At 48.4% G+C, this 20,675-nt stretch overlaps 1 protein-coding gene across 31 annotated transcripts in view; it reads left to right on the top strand.

Annotated features, from left to right (window-relative positions):
• Nucleotides 1–20,675, top strand: part of Slc39a11 (solute carrier family 39 (metal ion transporter), member 11) — a 405,350-nt gene that overhangs the window by 95,961 nt on the left and 288,714 nt on the right. The gene's annotated exons all lie outside the window — the stretch shown is intronic.

Raw genomic sequence — 20,675 nt, 5'->3', positions numbered from 1 at the left:
AGGCTTCACTGGATCCAGACAGATGGTGGGAGCAGAGATTGTTCCCCAAGACTTCTGTGAAGCAGGATTTCATTTTTTAAGAACCTGATTGAATGTTTAGCTGGCTCGGAATAAGCTTATCTGATCTCAGTACCTTCTTCTGTGTTTGAATAGTTAGTGTTAGCTGGCACTGTCTCTCGTAGGCATTTTCATACCAGTCCTGTTCAAAAGCATGATGTTAAATGTCAGCTCTCTTTGAAAGATGTTCTTAAGTGACTGATTGCCCAGGATCCGAGCCCGGATCGGCTCACTTCTGTCCTCTTAGCCTCTGCGTGTCAGGGCCAAATCTCTACACGTCCTTAAGGCGAGTGCTCCGTGGAAGGGCTGCCGCTCCTCCACACAGGATCACTTTTTAGCATTCAGTCACACATAAGAGGGAGATGAGCCAGTAATCTGTGCCTTGTAAGAGGCTGGGAGACAGTCATTTACCAGGCAGTCAAACGTGTTCAGTTTGCAAAATAGCCGTGGGAGCAGAGCTTCAGATCCTAGTGAGAGTCACACTGAATGGAGGGGCCTGGAGCGATGGCTCGGTGGCCAGGCGGACCTGCTGCTCTTTCAGAGAATGGGAGTCCAGTTCCTAGCACCCACATGGTGACCCTCGGAGACCAAGTGTGACTCCAGCTCTAGGGGATCTGGTGCTCCCTTCTGTCCTTCAGGGCCACAGCACTCATGTGCACATACATACACATATACAGAAGCACAAATGTACACATAAAGAATACAGTAAACCTTATAAAAACCCCAAATGATGGCTCCTGAGGAAAACAACCAAGGTTGGCATCCAGTCTTCACATACATGTCTACACATGTATGTGCATACATGTACATATATACCTCTATCTATCTATCTATCTATCTATATCTATATCTATAGAGAGGAGAGAGAGAGAGAGAGAGAGAGAGAGAGAGAGAGAGAGGTTGCCGATGGGTTTGTCCGGGATATAACTGTGGAATAGCTGCCTGAGACCCAGATGCATACACCTTGAGGCACTGTGGTGAAGCATTGGTTCTTTCTTTAGATAGATGGCAGGAGTCCCTAGAAGCGTGGGGGATGGGCAGAAGAGCAGAGCTGTGTTTGGGTAGCGTGCAAGGGAAGTGCAAAGCCAAGGGGAGCATTACAGAAAAAAAAACTAGAGCCTGAATAGCCAGAGGCTGAGGAGTCAGGAGTGAGATCCAAGGGTGGTCCTGCCCTTAGGCTCAGAGGGCTGATTGGCAGGCATCTGAAGGTGAAGGAGGCCAAAGAGGTCGTGTGTCTGGTGCCACCTTTTCCAGGGCTGGCATCACCATCTGGCTCATGGGAGGAGGGGGATTCTACCAGAATGGGGAGGGGCTCCTTTAGGCTTACAAGAGGACTTTTTTTCCCCTGGTCTTTCTCTTGGAGTGAGTTTGTATTTTGGAATCTGGATGTATTGGGGTGGTCTCCATGGCAACCAGACACCTACAGTTTGCAGTGCTGACGGTGATGCATCTTCGTCCCCACCCCACCCCCACACTGTCTGTTAGGATTAGATTTGACCCGGGACTGAGGTTCAGAAAAGCGACCCGAACAAGTAGTGTGGAGACGGACGGGAAAAGTGGGTCCACGAGTCAGCTGGAGTCGGGGTCTAATCCTTCACTGCTTTGCCCCGACAGCTACTCTCTTTTCCTTTCTGCTCCAAAGTGGCTGCATGAGCTCTGGTCATCACATTTGTCTTCCAGGCAATGGGATGGGGAAGGGGGCCTTCCCTGTAAGCCCAGGAGAACAGCTGTCCTTGTATTTCACTGACCAGGACTTGCTCAGGTGATCAAATCCAACTGCAAAGACAGTTAGGAGACACGGTCCTTTAGCAAGTCAGCCACGTGTCTAGGTAAACACTGGGGTTCTGTTACTGCAGGTTGGCAGCGAACAGAAGGTGGGGTGGGCCATGCGCATGCTCCGTCTCAGGGCCTAGTGTGGAGAGAACGTTGAGCCTCGGTGTTCTTCCTGGTTTAGCCTTCTCTGTGTGCATTTTATGCCCAAGTTAGTTTTCCATTGCTGTGATGAAACGTCACGACTAGAAGCAACTCGGGGAGGAAAGGGTTTATATTGTCTTACACTTGGAGGTAGCAGCCCATCACTGAGTGAAGTCAGGGTAGGGACAAGGGGGAGCTCTGCTTATTTGTCCTGATTCTCATGCCCTGCTCAGCCCACTTTCTTGTACTACCCAGGACCACCTGCCAGGGGTGGCACCACCCGCAGTGAGCTGAATCCTTCTGCATCAATCATCCATCAAGAAAACGCCCATCAGGCTTGTCCTGGGCCAATCTGGGAGGGGCACTTTCTCAGCTGAGGGTCCCTCTTCTCAAATGACTCTAGCCTGTGTTCAGTTGACATAAAACTATCCAGCATATTTTATATGTCACTTTCTCTACAAGTCATGCTATGCATCCAGTAATGAGTTTCTTTCTAAATGATTGAGTATAATGTAGGAAACTGATAAAGGAGCGCTACACAGAGCACACGATGAAACAAACCCTTTGCTCTCTGCACCAGCCAGGGCAGAACAAGCCATAGTAAGGCTAATTCAGGCTGGCATAAGGGTTAGACGCCTGCATTACAACTCTTTTGTGTGCGTGCACTCGAGGGGCAGAGGGCAGTGCTGTCATTTCTTAAGTGGCATCCCTGCTAGACCTGCTAGTACACCAGGCTGGCTGGTCAGGAGGCGGATCTGCCCGTCTCTGCCTCCTAGGTGCTAAGATTACACGTGCATACTATCATGCCCAGCATTTTTATGTCCTCATGTTTGCAAAGTAAGGGCTTTATCGACTGAGCCACCTTTCGAGCCCTTCAGGCATTACCACTCTCCAGGAATTGACCTGTGGGTCAGATGGGAGCATTCGGATATCTGTCTGGCTTTTTCCTATGAGGCTCCATTATCAAGAAGTCCGGAAAGGTGCTTTCTTCTGTGACCTTGTCATTGACTTTCATGATTGGGTGTAACTGGCTTGGTTTTGGATGCAAAAGCATCCCTCAAGACTGCTCCTCTTGGCTAGGAGATCAGGATGCAATAGACCTGGCCTGACCCGTGTCGCTTTCTCCTGGCTTCCCTCATCCCCTGATTAGAATAAAATACAACGACAAATCCCGACTGAATGAGAGGACAAGTGGCCCCATCAAAGTAAGATGAATGTTGGTGACTGAAGTAGGTGTGGTGAGGAGGGATCGGTGACCTTAGGCGGATCACCCAAACACACGCTGTGATGATGATGGACAGCTGACAGGAGGTGGGTCACCCGAACACAGCACAGCCTGCAACTCACAGAGGATGCACCTTGACATTCTGTTGACATGCCTCACATGCTTCGACATACAGCCAAGACCCCCATGTTCTTAGAGTATTGTTAGGAACCATTATAATACATAGTGGTTAAGTCAAGGACAACTTACTATTTATTATGTTATCCAGGGTGCTTGCACTCAGGTGGGTGGCTCTTCTGCTGGCCTGGCCTCACTCTGTAGCTCACACTTCGGCTGTCAGGAGCTCCCGTAGACCATGAGTGGACAAGAGTGCCACTTGAAGCTCTGTGGCTCTGATGCTGTTGCTTGCTCTCCTCTCTGTGTGTCCAGGCTTGGCTCGGGTTTCTCTCCCAGGGTTTCCTACCATGGTGAGGGAGAGTAGCAAGGGGCTGGGCAAGAAGCTGAGGGGCCTTTGGAGACCCAGACTTGGAGCCCAGAGCACCTTAACTCACCTTTCCTTGACCGAAGCAAGTCAAGTCAAGGCCTACTTACACCCAAGGTTTAGAAAACAGACTCAGGTTCTTTCATAGGGAGGGAGCCTGTGAGACATGGGGACTTAGATGGCTAGCGTGAATTAATTTGAGACAATCTAGAACCAGAGTTGGCCTGTGGGCATGTCTGTGACTGAGTATCTTAATGAAGTTAGTCGATGTAGGAAGGCCATTGTGGGTGGTGTCATTTCCTAGGCAGGGGTTTCTGAGCTGTGTGGAAGGGGATAAACAAGCTGAGCACAAGCAAGAGAGGGAGAAAGGAAGCAAGGGAGAAAGTATGTATGCAAGCACTTCCCTCTACTCTTGACTGTGCATGTGATGTGTCTAGTTTCAAGATTAAAAAGTAGATTTAATTTTATTTATGCTATGTATATGAGTACACTGTAGCTGTCTTCAGACACACCAGAAGAGGGCATTAGATCCCATTACAGATGGTTGTGAGCCACCACGTGGTTGCTGGGGATTGAACTCAGGACCTCTGGAAGAGCAGTTAACCACTCTTAACCACTGAGCCATCTCTCCAGCCCCTTACTTATGTTATGAGTGTTTTACCACCATGTACATATGTGTATCAAATGGGTGCTGGGTGCCCATGGTAGTCAGAAGAGGGCATTGGATTCCCAGAAGTTGGAGTTACAGATAGTTGTAAACCAAAACTTGGGGGTTGAGGACAGAGCCCAGCTTCTCTGTAAGAGCAGCAAGTGCTCTTCACCTCTGAGCCATCTCTCCAGCCTGTGACTAGGGTTTTTTCTTTTTTCTTTTTTTATTTATTTTTTATTAGATATTTTCTTTATATACATTTCAAATGCTATCCCAAAAGTTCCCTATATCCTCCCTCCGCCCTGCTCCCCTACCCACCCACTCCCACTTCTTGGCCCTGGCATTCCCCTGTACTGGGGCATATAAAGTTTGCAATACCAAGGGGCCTCTCTTCCCAGTGATGGCCGACTAGGCCATCTTCTGCTACATATGCAGCTAGAGACACAAGCTCTGGGGGTACTGGTTAGTTCATATTGTTGTTCCACCTATAGGATTGCAGACCCCTTCAGCTCCTTGGGTGCTTTCTCTAGCTTCTCCATTGGGGGCCATGTGTTCCATCTTACAGATGACTGTGAGCATCCACTTCTGTATTTGCCAGGCACTGGCATAGCCTCATACGAAACAGCTATAACAGGGTCCCTTCAGCAAAATCTTTCTGGTATATGCAATAGTGTCTGTGTTTGGTGGCTGATTATGGGATGGATACCGGGTGGGGTAGTCTCTGGATAGTCCATCCTTTTGTTTTAGCTCCAAACTTTGTCTCTGTAACTCCTTTCGTGGGTATTTTGTTCCCTATTCTAAGGAGGAATGAAGTATCCACCCATTGGTCTTCCCTCTTCTTGATTTTCTTGTGTTTTGCAAATTGTATCTTGGGTGTTCTATGTTTCTGGGCTAATATTCACTTATCAGTGAGTACATATCAAGTGACTTCTTTTGTGATTGGGTTACCTCAATCAGGATGATATCCTCCAGATACATCCATTTGTCTAAGAATTTCATAAATCCATTGTTTTTCATAGCTGAGTAGTGCTCCATTATGTAAATGTACCACATTTTCTGTATCCATTCTTCTGTTGAGGGACATCTGGGTTCTTTCCAGCTTCTGGCTATTATAAATAAAGCTGCTATGAACATAGTGGAGCATGTGTTCTTATTACCAGTTGGAACTTCTTCTGGGTATATGCCCAGGAGAGGTATTGCTGGATCTTCCGGTAGTATTATGTTCAATTTTCTGAGGAACCTCCAGACTGACTTCCAGAGTGGTTGTACAAGCTTGCAATCCCACCAACAATGGAGGAGTGTTCCTCTTTCTCCACATCCTCGCCAGCATCTGCTGTCACCTGAATTATTGATCTTAGCCATTCTGACTGGTGTGAGGTGGAATCTCAAGGTTGTTTTGATTTGAATTTCCCTGATGATTAAGGATGTTGAACATTTTTTCACGTGCTTCTCAGCCATTCAGTATTCCTCAGGTGAGAATTCTTTGTTTAGCTCGTGACTAGGGTTTTGAAGTTACTGCCTTGATTTCAGCGCAATAATGGCTGTAACTTAGAATTCTGAGGTGAAACTTACCCCATTCTTCTCAAGTGTCTTTTTATCAGGGCATTTTATCATAGGAATAGAAATGGCACTGGGATAGAGGCCCAGCAGTCTATACTTCCCTTTGCTGGGTCCCATACTCGGGCCCCTGCCTCACTGTCTTCAACTTGCCTCCAAGGTCTGTGCACTGGCTCTCATTTGGTAAGAACAAGGGTAGCCTTCTTAGCGTCCCCTCAGTGTTCTCCTGTGAACATCTAGGGACCCGACCTCTGTCTGTGGGCTGCAGAGGAGCTAAGCCTCAAGAACTCAGGTCAGTTGTGGTTGTTTATATTCTTTTTTTTTTTTTCTGAGACAGGGTTTCTCTGTGTAGCCCTGGCTGTCCTGGAACTCACTCTGTAGACCAGGCTGGCCTCGAACTCAGAAATCCACCTGCCTCTGCCTCCCAAGTGCTGGGATTAAAGGTGTGTGCCACCATGCCCGGCCCGGGTGTTTATATTCATTCAGTGGAAGTGCTCGGGTTGCATTCTTGGGGCTGTGTTGTTCCAGAATTAAAGAACTCTGGATAAGCTGGCATCCTATGGCCGTCAGAGATGTAATACCCCCAGAATCTCCAAGTGAGCAGGGTATAGGGTCCCAGAGAACAGGGCCAGCTTGGCTGTGGAATTGGAAGAAGCAGGGGCTATGTATATGTATGTGTATGTGTTTGTGTATATGTATGTATGTATGTATGTATGTATGTATGTATCTATCTATCTATCTATCTATCTATCTATCTATCTATCTATCTATCTATCTATGTGTGTGTATATATTTTATATATAACCTGCTCAGTCTGTATGATGTTTTCAGTGCTGAATATATTCTGTACTAGATAACCAACTGGTGTGATCTAGGGAAGACTGCTTCTCCAGCTCCCAGCATTCCCTACTTGTCTGCAGTTCTTTGTGTGGGGCTATGGCCTTCTGGGCTTTCCCCCACCCATGTTAGCAGGTCTGTTGGTGTTCTTGTGCAGCTCTAGTTAGTGAGACTTTATGAGTGTAGCTCTGACATTCCTAGGAGACCCAGTGTCATAGCAAACTCCCTGATCCTCTGGTTCTTGCAGTCTTTCAGTCCCCTCTCCCACAATGTTTCCCGAGCCTTAGGTGTGAGAGCTGTCATAGAGTTTTTGATAGTGTGTGCTGGTCTGGTGGTTCCCCCTGCCTCAGCCTCTCAAGTGCTGGTATTACAAGTATGTACGACTTGAGGCTTGTCTTTTTTGGGGGGCGGGGGAACGGAACAGGATGACTTTGAACCCACAGCAGTTTTCCTATCTTTGTTTCCCAGGTGCTGGGCTTATAGGAGTGCACCATCATGCTCAATTTTTGTTAATTTCCACCTTTAATCAAGAAGTTCTCTTTCTGAATCAGGACTCAGGCTACTTTTGTCTTTGTCAGGGAGGCTGTGTCGCCTTTCTCGTGTCTCTGGTGGATTGTGTGGTAGCTGTAGCCTCTGTGGCAGTAGCAGCCCATGTGGCAGTAGTAGCCTGTGTGTAGTTGGTGACGTGACAAGCCCTGATTTGTTCTGGTTACCACCAGCTCTTGGTGGGCAGGAAGGATCCAGCCTCTGGCTTGTAACTAAGCTGTTTACAATCCTTACCATTAAGGAGACAGGCCCTTTAACATCCAGGAGGCAGAACCCTTCCTCTCCTAGCTTGTGCCCCTGGCGAGGTTAGCTTAGTTAGATCCAGCCCTGACTGTTTAATGTTTCCATTGCCTTCCAGAGAAAATAAACCACAAAATACCAGGGAGGTGAGGGTGTTCATCGCTGGTGGCTGCAAGCTGCTTTTTGATGCTGCCACCGGAGGGAGGACCACAACATCACCGGCTGCACGCTTGCCTGCGCGTCTATGTCCTTTCTTCTTGACTCTCTCTTCTGCCCTGGCATTTCTTTGGTAACCTCTACTCTGTGTCTGAAGCTCCACCCCCCTTTGGAAGAAATCACCCATGACAGCCCCAGAGCTAAGTGAATTAGCTCTCTGGGAGGGCGGACAAAACCGGATATCTGCTAAGTTTCATAAATAAGGCAAAAACAGATTAGCGCTGCATTTAAGATAAGGAAGAGGCACAGCCATCTTTAAATAGGCTCTGAGCTTGAGTTTGCTCAGATTTCTGTGGGGCACAAGTTTCCCTGCAAGAAACACTGGCACCTTTGGGGCTCCTGCGACCCTGTGTTGTCAGGCGACATTATTTCCTCATATTTTTCAAAGCACATTCTCACCCACAACCCCCAACTCTTGCACCGACTGGGCAGCAGTAGGCTTTATCTGTCATTTGCATCTGGTAGATGAAAACTGGACTGGACCTGGTGCTAGGCTCTTTCATCTGCTCTGTTCATGGGATGCTCAGGACAGTATGGGAAAAAAGAGGCTCTGCAGGTCCCCCTGGTCCCTGAAGTGTGTGTCTTAAAGGACAGCACTGCACAGCTCTCTCCCTGTGAACTTGTAAATCACCCATCCATTGGACAAGTCTTCATTGGCAACACTAGAGTTGGACCTTGTACACACTGCATGCGCTAGGCCAGCGTTCTATCACTGACCCGTGTTCACAGCCCTTCTTCCACTGTATCGCTTGGGTTACTTAGGTTGGTATTGAACTCATGACTAACCCTCTGGGTATTGGGATTACAGGCATGTACCACCATACCTGGTTTATGCCGTTCTGGGGCTTGAAATGGGGCTTCATGAGTGCTAGGTTAACACTCTACCATCTGATATCTCCAGCTCTCATTTTTGTCTTTTGAGACAGTATTATATGGTTCAGGTTGGTTTCAGTCTCTCTCCCTGGTCTTGGGCTGGTGTTGAACTTCTGGCTCTCCTTCCACTGCCTCCTGGGTGCTGGGACTGTAGGTGTGAGCCTACATCCTACATACCTGGCTCACAAAATATTCTGAAGTAAGTGTGGGGCTCAGGTGTCACCGGTGCTGGTGGGGTTTTCTTTTTCGTTTGCTTGCTTGCTTGCTTGCTTGCTTGCTTCCTTCCTTCCTATCTTCCTTCCTTCCTTCCTTCCTTCCTTCCTTCCTTCCTTCCTTCCTTCCTTTCTTTCTTTCTTTCTTTCTTTCTTTCTTTCTTTCTTTCTTTCTTTCTTTCTTTCTTTCTTTCTTTCTTTCTTTCTTTCTTTCTGGTTGATTGCAGCCTTAACCCTGCTTCTCCTGACCTCTTTTGCATGCCAGAGCATCAGTCTACGATCTCAGAGCAGGCACTGAGAAACCATCTCTCCCGAGGCTTTAAGGGACGCACCGAGGTGACTCTCCCAATGAAGGCAGAAAGTAATTGAATGCAGACTCATTACTTCTCTGAAGGCCTTTGAACATCTTCCCATGATTTAATTCTGATGAGCATTTCAGGATGCAGCCAGGCCAGGAAATGTCTCAAATGGTTGGCCAGAGCCGGGTGAGCTTAGGAGAGGTGCAGTGGGGTCCAGGGTGGAGCCTTCTATCAGCCGGGCAGATGGGTGAACTCACGGAGATCTGTTTGCTTCTGCTCCTGAGTGCTGGGAATAAAGGTGTTGCATAAGCATGCCAATTTTAACGAGTGGCTTGTTAGACATTGAAATTATTTTTATGTTTTTGAGTGTCCCCTACCCCTTTAAATTCAAAGACTAGATGCACATTCAGGATGCTAATAAGAGGCCTATAGAGCAAAGGACACAGGCTCTCCTCCCACTCAGTCCCTCCTCTCCAGGAGGAACCTTATGTCGGTTTCTTGAGAAACTTTCTGCTCACATTTCTAGATGGATTTCGAGTTTCTGGGTTTGGAAGCTGGGGCCCTCCCGCCTCTTACCCTCTTGCAGCCTGTGGTTCTTTGGTTAGTTGCCTGGTGGGCCTCTCGCACCTTCCTCTTCCCTCTGTGTGTCAGCTGTGGCTCTTTCCCTTCATCAACCTTAACTCCAGCAATAGAGGAAGTGCTCCTTCTGTAAATGTGTTCAGAACTCATTGCTGTTGTCTCTATAAAACTCCTCTACTTCCTTCTTCAGTGCCAAGAAGAAAACAGGCTCATCCCACACATTCGGACCTCTCTGACACGAGTCCAGGTTTTCCTTTCCACAGCCGTTGACATTTCGAGTTCTCTAGTTTCCGCCAGAGGCCTGCCTTCTTCCTGCTTGGTTGCTGTGGTCTCCTTTAGCAATGCTGGAGATCCAGACTGAAACACAGTCTCTCATTGGGTAGATGGTGCCAGTGATCAGCATGGCCAGGATTCCTTGTGCCCACTGTGGTCAGGTAGCCCATGCTTGCCCACTGTGGTCAGGTAGCCCATGCTCGCCCACTGTGGTCAGATAGCACGTGTTTGCCCACTGTGGTCAGGTAGCCCATGCTCGCCCACTGTGGTCAGGTAGCACGTGTCTGCCCACTGTGGTCAGGTAGCCCATGCTCGCCCACTGTGGTCAGGTAGCCCATGCTCGCCCACTGTGGTCAGGTAGCCCATGCTCGCCCACTGTGGTCAGGTAGCCCATGCTCGCCCACTGTGGTCAGGTAGCCCATGCTCGCCCACTGTGGTCAGGTAGCCCATGCTCGCCCACTGTGGTCAGGTAGCACATGCTCGCCCACTGTGGTCAGGTAGCACATGCTCGCCCACTGTGGTCAGGTAGCATGTGTTTGCCCACTGTGGTCAGGTAGCACATGCTAGCCCATCGTGTCCTCCTACTTGAAGGAGCTGGGGACTGTCATGGCAGTCTTGGGGATGACAGAAAGCCATTTATCCTCAGCCCTTGGGGTTCTCAGTGTCTCCCTAAGCCTGGCAATGGGGCTTTCCCTCCTGCTTCTTGGACTACAGACAAGGTTGGGCCCCTGCTGTGTTCCTTGGTAACCCCGTAGGTAGCGGTTTCTTTGGTTGGGAGTTGCTGATTTATGCCCTTCCCTGGCTTGTTGCATTAAGTGTGTTGTGCACGTGTGTGCAGGTGCATGTGGAGGCTAGACATCAGCCTCAGGTATCGTCCCTGGTGCCATCCACTTGTTTTGCAAGTCAGGGTCTCTAGCTGATCCTGATTTAGCTACACTGACCAGCCAGCCAGTCTCCATCCACACCCTCCTTAGTGTTGGGGTTGCAAGTGTGCACCGCTACGCCTGTTTGTTTTTAAACTTGGATTCTTGGTATTGAAGTCCGGTATCACGCACACGTGTCGGTATTTTACCAACTAATCTGTCTCTCCTGCTCCAGTTTGTAGTTTAGGTTACTTTTGAATTTATGTACTTTATTTGTGTGTATGTGAGTATGGATATGTATAATGTGTATGTGTGCACGTGTGTATGTGTGCGCATGTGTGCATGCATGCATGTATATGTTTATTGCATACGTGTGTGTATGCATTTCGTGAATGTGCATGACTTGCGTGTAGAGGCCAGAAGACAATTTGAAGAAGTCAGCTCTCTCATTCCATATGTAGGGCCTGGCCCAGCGGCTTCAGCGCACGGTGACTGCTGGCTCTGCCCCTGCGCTGCCCCAAGGCTTCTTTTCTCAGTTAAGAGCACCACAGTTTTCAGGATGGATAATTATGGCTTAAAATCCTGTTATCCTATGCTGCCTTGGACCTCCCGCTGCCTGACCATATTTGCCCTTGGGGGTTGGGGATGAGGTGGTGCCGAACCAAGGGCTCCGACTCCGGGAACAGGTGAGAACTCGGGTGATGAAACCACAGCAGGAAGGAACAATGCCCGCGGCTGCAAGCTCATTTCTTAATCCTCGGGTACCACCCTTTATCCCCTCCACCCGTGTCCCATTGGTCCCAAGCAAGCTTGTCTTCCAAGTGGCACTTCCCGGTTGGCTGCCATTGTCCGTGTCCCCAATCTTTAGGCTCTCAGGCAGTCTTCAGTTAGGTCCGCACACGGAAGTTGCCTCCACAGCTGTGCAGCCCCTGACGTTTATACGGAGGCAGCCGTTGCTTCGTCAGTGAGGCCAGTTGCTCCTTCTGCAACTCTACATAGGTATAGACTGGAGGACTTTGGTTCAACCTCTTGTCTCAGGTCACCGGCTGTTGTTAGCAGTGGGAATAGTGGCATAGCAACATGTAGTACCTGACATGCCTGGGCCTGCTCTTTTGTCCAGCATTTTACACGGACAAACTCAGTAATCCTTGTACCAACCCTTGGAGAGATCACCTTCTGGGAAGAAGGCAGAGTGCACAGTGGGAATGGTATGGCTCCTTATAAACCTCCAAGCCTGCCCCAAGTGACACAGTTCCCTCAACAAGTCCACACCTCCTAATCCTTCCCAAACGGTTGCAGAAACTACTTTACAATAGGTTCCGTTTGCTGAACCAGACACTCCTAGAGGGGGCTTTTCCCCCTATGTCAACCCCCTCTTGAGATCCTGCGTTGGCACTCTCTCTTTACCCAGTCTCTTCCTCTTCGAGGAATCACTGCCATTGGACAGGCGGGATTATTCTCTTCTCTCTGGGAAGTCTAGGGCAGGAAACACTTCCACTTCTGTCCGTGTTACTTTTCTATTGCTGTAATAAAACACTGTGACCAAAGCAACTTATAAAATTACAAACCGCTAATTGGACTTAGGGTTTCAGAGGCTTAGAGCCAATGATGATAGAGCAGAGGCCTGGTGGCAGGTGAGAGAGAGCTCATATCTTGATTGACTAGTAGGAGCCAGAGAGGAAGCACACTGATAATGATGGGAGTCTTTGAAACCTCAAAGTCCATCCCCCAGTGACACACCCCCTCCAGCAAGGCCACACCTCCTAATCCTTCCCAAACAGTTCCATCAACCGAGGCCCAAGTATTCATACCACCACAGCCAAGCACCTGTATTAGTCACTCCTGCATAGCCATGTCTGTAATACCTGACAGGTACAACTTAGAGGAACGAAGGATATATTTCGGCTCTTTGTTGTTGTTTTTAATTTATTTTTATTTCATGTGCATTGGTGTTTTACTTGCGTGTCTGTCTGCGTGAGGGTATCAGATCTTGGAGTTACAGTTGTGAGCTGCCATGTAAATGTCGGGAATTGAACCCGGGTCCTCTGGGAGAGCATTTGGTGCTCTTAAGCCCTGAGCCATCTCTCCAGCCCAGCTTTTGGGTTTTTAGCCAGAATACAAGAGCACATGACTACCTGCCACTGGCAGATGCCAATGAGCAGAGACAGGAACCGTATCGCAAAACCGTGCTGCTTCATTCAGAGAGCCAGAAATCTGAGAAGACAGTGGACTGATATCTTAGACACCCTGTCTTCCACCTCATGTTCATCTGGCACATTCTTTAGGGAAAGGCAGGAAATGGGGCCATCGGTCAGCTGTCCTGGAGCTCTGAATTGCCCCTCTGGTTAGATGCTCAGGGTGGTTTTAGAATGATATTTGTGACCCCTCACACCTGTCACTCATGTTCTGGATGTCCGAACTCAGGTGATGCTTAAGACAGGGGGATTCTAATTAATGTCTTCTGCTATCAACATTGTATTTCAGACTGGCCGGGTTGGGTTGGGAATAACTCAGAACAAACAAGCCATGGACAGTGCTTATAGGCTGACCCCCCTACTCACATGCACGTATGTACTAATTCTTTTTCAGAGTGTGGGGTTCAAGAGTGTCTTTATGATACAGAATGTGAAAGTGTTGCTACCCTGTCCCATACCCTTCCTCCTGGCCCCTACTGGTTTCAGTGCATTGTGGGAGAAAAGCTTTACATGGAACAACTTCGTTCATGGCCATTGTAGCATATAACAAGAGGCTGTTCACATCATGTTCACACCATATAACAAGAGGCTGTTCACATCATGTTCACATCATATAACAAGAGGCTATTCACATCATGTTCACACCATATAACAAGAGGCTGTTCACATCATGTTCACATCATATAACAAGAGGCTGTTCACATCATGTTCACACCATATAACAAGAGGCTGTTCACATCATGTTCACATCATATAACAAGAGGCTGTTCACATCATGTTCACATCATATAACAAGAGGCTGTTCACATCATGTTCACATCATATAACAAGAGGCTGTTCACATCATGTTCACACCATATAACAAGAGCCTGTTCACATCATGTTCACACCATATAACAAGAGCCTGTTCACATCATGGTGGACCAGAAGATAGAGAGTCAGGCATGAAGTAGGCTGCCTTAACATATCCCCAAGAACTCACTCTTTAGTGAGCTTCTTCTATTTGGGCTGTATCTCTCAGGTTTCTAGAACCTTCCAAAATAGCACTACCAGGTCCAGACTAAGTATTTAAAACACTTGGGTATTCCATATTCCAACCACAGAGTTGTGTTTTTCCAAGTGGTGGGATGATCTGTGAGTCTGTTTGGAAGGGGAGGAGTCTGTTTGGAAGGGGAGGAGTCTGTTTGGAAGGAGAGGAGGCATCTTTTCTTCTTGCCCTTTAAGGGCCTGCCCCCGCGTCCTAGTGCCAGCGATAGCTGAGAGAGGCACAAAACCTCTCCAGAGAGAGAGAGAGAGAGAGAGAGAGAGAGAGAGAGAGAGAGAGAGAGAGATGAGCAACTTTGGGAGAAGCTCATTCCTAGATCTCTGAGTTTTCTCTCAATGGAGCCACGCAGCTCACCCTGCTCCCCTCGTGCCAGTGTGGGCTGGGCTGCTTCCTAGCCACCAGATCGGGCAGATTGGCTCAGCGTGAGTGAGTGGTAGTGTTGGGGCGGGGAAGCCCGGCCAGCTGGTGCAATTGTCCATCACCAAGCCCCCAGCGAGAGGTGCTGATGGATTGGTGGCTGGCTGCCATGGGAGGCTGCTGAGGGCAATGTGTTCACACCCTTCTGGCGGGCAGCTGGTGAAAAGATTTGGTGAGCGTGCTCTCCCCTTCGCCATCACCCTCGGCTTTGTTTTTTCTTTTGTCTTCATGGATTTAACAGTTTTGGCGATCTAAGTAGTTGATTCTTCTGGGAGTCGTTTTTTTTTTTTTTTTTCACTTAGGCAGTCTGGGTCTGCCCTGAAAGAGCCGAGGTAATAAATATGCTTGTCCGTCTGTCAATCCCAGTAATAGATTTGTGGAAAAGGAGCGTTGAATTCAAACAAAGAAACTTAAGTCTTGGGACTGAGGGTTGTTTGATGTTGCCAGTCGGGTGTTTGCCATGCACGCATGTGGACTTGGGCTTGGATTCCTGGGACCATTGCACAGGGCAGGCAGGGCAGCATGTTCCTGTAATCTCAATGCTGGGGAAGCTGAGACAGAGGGGTCTCTGGGGCTCACTGAGCAGCCAAACTGGTGGAAATGATGTTCAGTGAGAGACCTTGTCTCAAGCAAACAATGTGGGGAACAAATGAGGAAGTCACCCCGTGTTGACCTCTGGCCTACACACACACACACACACACACACACACACACACACTCACACACACACACACGAACATGTTAACTCACACCACTAAGTATCATTTGACGTTGTGATCTCCCTTAGGGAGTCGCTAAGGCCAAAGCTCCTGGGAGCTCCAGTTCAGGTGGGCATTGCACATGGGACCTGCTTGTAAGCAGTTGAATTGTACTTAGAGCTTAGATTTAAAACGAGACCAGGCTGAGGGGCCAATTGCTTTTCAGCTCTGCTTCCACAGTGCAGTGGGAGTCAGTGTTACATCAGACTGGATGTTTGAAGCCCAGATATGTCCTGGGTGACGGTGTTTGCTTTAAGAAACGTATTTCCTGGAATTTCATCAGTGATGATCTATGGCAGTTGGTTAGGTGCTGGAAGGCCCCTTTGGCTCTAGTCTTGCTGGTATTCAAGTATTTCATGAGAGCTTGGCTCTCAGCTCTGGGCCCAGACCTTGCCAGGCACTTGGGGATTACAGTGGTGACTCAAGCCTATTGCACAGGGACCATTTCAGGGTGGACTCTAGAACCCATATGCCAAGCATAGGTGTACACCATGTTCTCATGAGTTGGCTTCCTTCCGTAGGAACAGTGCACACTTCCTTCCAAAGATTTACAAATGGATATAACTTATAGCACCCCCAGGTCCAATACAGCTATTTCTTTTAAGAAACTGAATAGGAATATTAATTGCGACTTTATTTGTATTGCCCTCTATTAAAATCAGCCTAAAGGTCTTATTGCAACTGAGTAGAAGCACAAATTGAGGCCTAGCCATGTAAAGCCATGCATAAATAAAAACAATAAGGTACTTGAGCATATAGAGTGATTGGATCTCTCAATAACAACGAAGGGAGACAAATGTAGAAGAAAATGGATCTGAGCTAGAATGAAGGCTCAGTGGTTAGGAGCACCAGCTGATCTTCCAGGGGACCTGGATTCAGTTCCCAGCACTCACATGGTGGCTCACAAGCATCGGTAACTAGTTCCAGGGGATCAGATGCTCTCTCTGGCCTCAGCAGCCACCTACACTTAGGTGGTGCCGGACCACACATATACACGTAAACTAAACACATAAATATAAAGAAGAAAGCAAACATTATGATTTCATCCACTTAAAATACCACAAACGGCAAGCGAGTTGACAGAAGGACAATGAGTCACTGACTGTGGCATGAGAAGACAGGGAGTGACAATCAGTAGGCCATGTGACTCTGGCGGTGGCAAGTATATGTGCTACTGTGATCACAAGGTCTTGAGTTTAAACCTACTCAGAAATGGCAGTCCTCAACCCCGTGGGTCTCCACCTCTCTGGGGTTTGAATGGGTCTTTCACAGGGGTCATGTGTTGTTTATCTTGTGTATCAGATGTTTATATCACAATTTATGAGAATGGCAAGATTACAGTCATGAAGTAGTCACAAAAATAACTTTATGGTTGGGGTCACCAGAACATGAGGAACTATATTAAAGGGTCACAGCATCAGGAAGGTTGAGAACCACTGTAAAAAGTCACATTTTATCCTTCAAACATGGACGGTTTCTATCACTTCCATTTTAAAAGTGATCCCACCCACCAAGACCAAACACAAACAAGAAACTCCTGGGCCATCCGTTTCCCTTGAGAAACTGTATTTAGCAATACACACGTCAGTTCAAGCCCAGTCCGCCCCAGCCTTTGGCAAGGGCCGCACTACTTGACTGGAAGTGAAGCCCCACGGCGTTGACAACTGGGCAGGGGAGATGGCTGAGTGAGTGAGGCCTTTGCCACCCAACCATGAAGACCAGTTCACATCCCCAGAAACACATAAAGCCTGCCATGCTAGCACACACGTGTAATACCAGTACTTTTATGATGAAGGAGACATGGAGACAGGAGACTCCCCAAGAGCATGTGGGCCGCTCACCTGTCACACTCAGCAGTGAACTGTAAAGAAGCCCTGTGTTAAATGAGGAAGAAAGTGAAGACTTAACACTTTGGAATGTCCTTTCACTTCTATAAGTGGGGTGTGGCATATGTATACCCATATACAGACACACACACATACACACACGCACGAACGCACAGGAAACGTCAAAGTTGTTTCTTTGTGAGTCACCAAAGACATTGTTCTAGACTGGAATTTTTCTGCTGCCAGCCTTTTCCTTTCCTCTGCAGCCACAGACTCAAATCAAGCAGCTCAGAGGCCACTTGAATGCAGAAAAGCCTTTAGATTTTCTGAGGCTGACTGTATCCTTGAGAGAGATTTGAGCGCACAGACCCTGAGTGCATCCGGACCGTCACCCTCCAGGCCCTTGGTGACAGAACCACAGTGTCTGTGCAGGTGCTTTTCTCTGCAGCGCCTCGCTTCCGACCCCCCTCCAGCTAGCTGTTGTCCATGTGCTGTGACATTATGTCAGGTGGCTGGGGACTTCCTGCCAGGAAAGGGATGAAGAACCCAGAGGCGTGTCACTGAGCATGTTGGGGTGACCTCTCGACGCTTACAGACTGGTGGGTGTGAGTGGCTTCAGGTCCAGGGACTGATGGTGACACACACCAGGCTAAGGATTTGGGGAGGTTAGGGAGTGGAGGCCAGATCTCTGTACACATCTGCCTCTCAGAGGACGCTCCAGTGTGGCAATGGTGTGTGACAATCGTACACACCTGTATACACTTCCCCAAGTGAGATGAAGAAAATCCATGTTTCCTCCCAGGGAGTTCTTGTTCCCTGAGTCACTGTCATGCAGACATTGAAGACTTCTGGAAGTTTTGTGTTGTGTGTTCTTGAGCTTAAGTGACATCAGGTACTACACACACACACAGTGCGTGCGCTGTCTTCTTTCAATCAACATAGCAGTTTTGAGGTTCCTCCACCCCCGTGGCTGTAACACTTGCAATTTACTCCCTTTTATTACTTATTTAACGCTGAATACCTTGATTTTATGTACATGGGAGTTTTTCTTGCATGTATGACTTTTTACCGTATGCGTGCCTAGTGCTGGCAGAGGCCCGAGGAAGGGGTTGGGTCTCCTGGAACTGGAGTTACAGATGTTTGTGAGCTGCCATGCGGGTGCTGGGGAACCGAATCTGCCTCTCATGGAAGAGTCGCCAGAGCCCTTAATCACTGAACCATCTCAGTAGCCCCTATGATCTTTTATTTATTTTTAAAAATGTGAAATGTGTTATCCTGGGTTACATAGGTCTTTTTCATGCAAGTAATAATATACTTTAAGCTTTTAGCCAGTTCCCCCTTTATTTATTTATTTTTTTAAATTTGTTCTTTTGAGACACAGTATCTTAGTCAGGGTTGCTGTTGCTGTGATAAAACACCATGACCAAAGCACCACGGCGAGGAAAGGGGTTATTCCGCTTGCCCTTCCACACTGCTGCTTATCATCAAAAGAAGTCAGGACAGGAACTCAAGCAGGGCAGGAATGTGGAGGCAGGAGCTGATGCAGAGGTCATGGGGGGGGGTGCGGTTTACTGGCTTGCTCAGCCTGCTTTCTAAAAGAACCCAGGACCACCAGGCCATGGATGGCCCCACCCACAATGGGCTGCCACCTCCCTACATCAATCACCAATTAAGACGAATGCTCTATAGTCAAATTTTATGGAGGCATTTTCTCAGTTGAAGCTCTTTCCTTTCAGATAACTCTTAACTTGTGCCAAGTTGACACAAAACCAACTTGCACACATGGTCTCCTGCACCACAGGCTAGCCTTTACTTGCTGTGGCACTCGAAGATGACATTGAATTTCTTGATCCCTCTGCCTCTACCTCCAGATTGCTGGGTTGACAAACCACCCACCACGACGTGCGTTTCCTGGGGGGGGCTGCCGATGGAGTTCTTAATGCGTGCTGTGTACACAGCCTGCCAACTGAGCCACACTCCCGGCTCCTTCTCAGTCTTGCAAAACACCATAATATTTTCATTTCCTTGACAATTTCATACATGTATACAATGCATTTTGACAATATCCGTCCCACTCCTCCCAGTCAATTCTTGGCAATCATTTTTGCTGGCTCTCTTTCTCTACTTGACTTCTGCACATCAGATGAATCAGGTTCTAGCCTTAGCACCACTCTGTTCCATGCCCGATGTCTCGGAGCTGTTTTGTTGGTAAGGGGCATCTTCTCTCTTAAAAGTACTACGATGCGTCTTTCCATTTCACTGTTGATGGTCATCAGGGATGGTTCCAGTTTGGAGCTCCCATGAGTCGGGCTGCTGGGAGCATTCTCGTATAAGGCATTGTGTGGATGTGTACTGCACTGTGTGCAACTGGCAGAGAAAGGATTCCCAGGACTGTACTGTAGATGCCCCTCCTGGGGATGTGATGAATCCTCTTCTGTAGCTTGGAATGCGTAAGGCAAGCTCTGCCTGTCTCTGGCAGAGATGGGCATGCTGAGTGGGCACGGCTAAGGAACATTAGCCATGACAGTTAACAACTGTAACTGCATGAAGCTGACTCTTTCCGAGGAATTTGCCGATCACATCACCTTACATAGACTGAGCCCCCGTATGAATCAGACTCACGCCTGAGTCATGACTGATCACTGACATGCCAGATCGGAAAGCTGACCCCTGTGCCCACTTGAATCTTGTGATTCAAGACCGAGGGATGCGGAGGGAGGGGCCACCTCACTCGGGAGGGACCCCTGTTTGTTTCTTCCTTCTTTCTGCTCTATCTCCTTCACCATCATGTCTGTAGCCCGGCAACTGGCCCCTCAGTTTCCAGCCTTCTTAACTTCTCCCTGCTGTCTGACGCCACCGTATAAGGACGGGTGCCTCCTTTCCATCATTCAAGACTGCTTCTGGTGGTCTGACATCAAACTGCTCGGTCCCAGCAGCCATGCTTCCCCAGGGTCTCCAAATGCTGTGCCCAGGGCTCTGCCCCGGCAGGGTCTGTTTCACTAGGTGTTGGAGTAGTGCCAGCATCTATCTCAGTGATTCTGTTGTGCAGGCAGAGATGGAAGCAATTGCCCACTGCCTGAGCGTGGAGCCATGCTGCCTGGACTGTGTTTCCACTCCCTGTGTCTTAGTTAGGATTACTGTGACGAAACACTGTGACCAGAAGCAATTAAGGGAGGGAAGGGGTTATTTGTCTTACACTTCCACATCTTGGGGGGTCCATCATCACAGGAAGCTAGGACAGGAACTCAAGCAGGGCAGGGAGCTGGAGGCAGGAGCTGATGCAGAGGCTATGGAGGGGGCTGCTCACGGAACCCAGGGCCACCAGCCCAGGGGTAGCCCTCCCCACATCAAGCACTAACTAAGAAAATGCTGTATACGCTTGCTTACAGCCCAGTCTTATGGAGGTGTTTTCATGATTGCAGTTTCTTCCCCTCAAAGGGCTCTAGCCTGTGGCAAGTCGACATAAAATTAGCCAGCGTACCTTTCTCCACTTTTTGTTTGTTTGTTTTGAGAAAAGGTCTTATGTAGCCCGGTCTGGCCTCCAACTGAGGTCACAGGCATGCTGGGGTCCCAGGCATCCCGACCATGACCAGCCTGGACTCTTCACTATACC

The sequence above is a fragment of the Mus musculus genome, chromosome 11, assembly GCF_000001635.26.
Source record: "Mus musculus strain C57BL/6J chromosome 11, GRCm38.p6 C57BL/6J".
In the NCBI taxonomy this organism is placed as follows: domain Eukaryota; kingdom Metazoa; phylum Chordata; class Mammalia; order Rodentia; family Muridae; genus Mus; species Mus musculus.
Note: the sequence above shows the minus strand (reverse complement) of the source record. Positions and strands in the feature narration are given on the sequence as shown.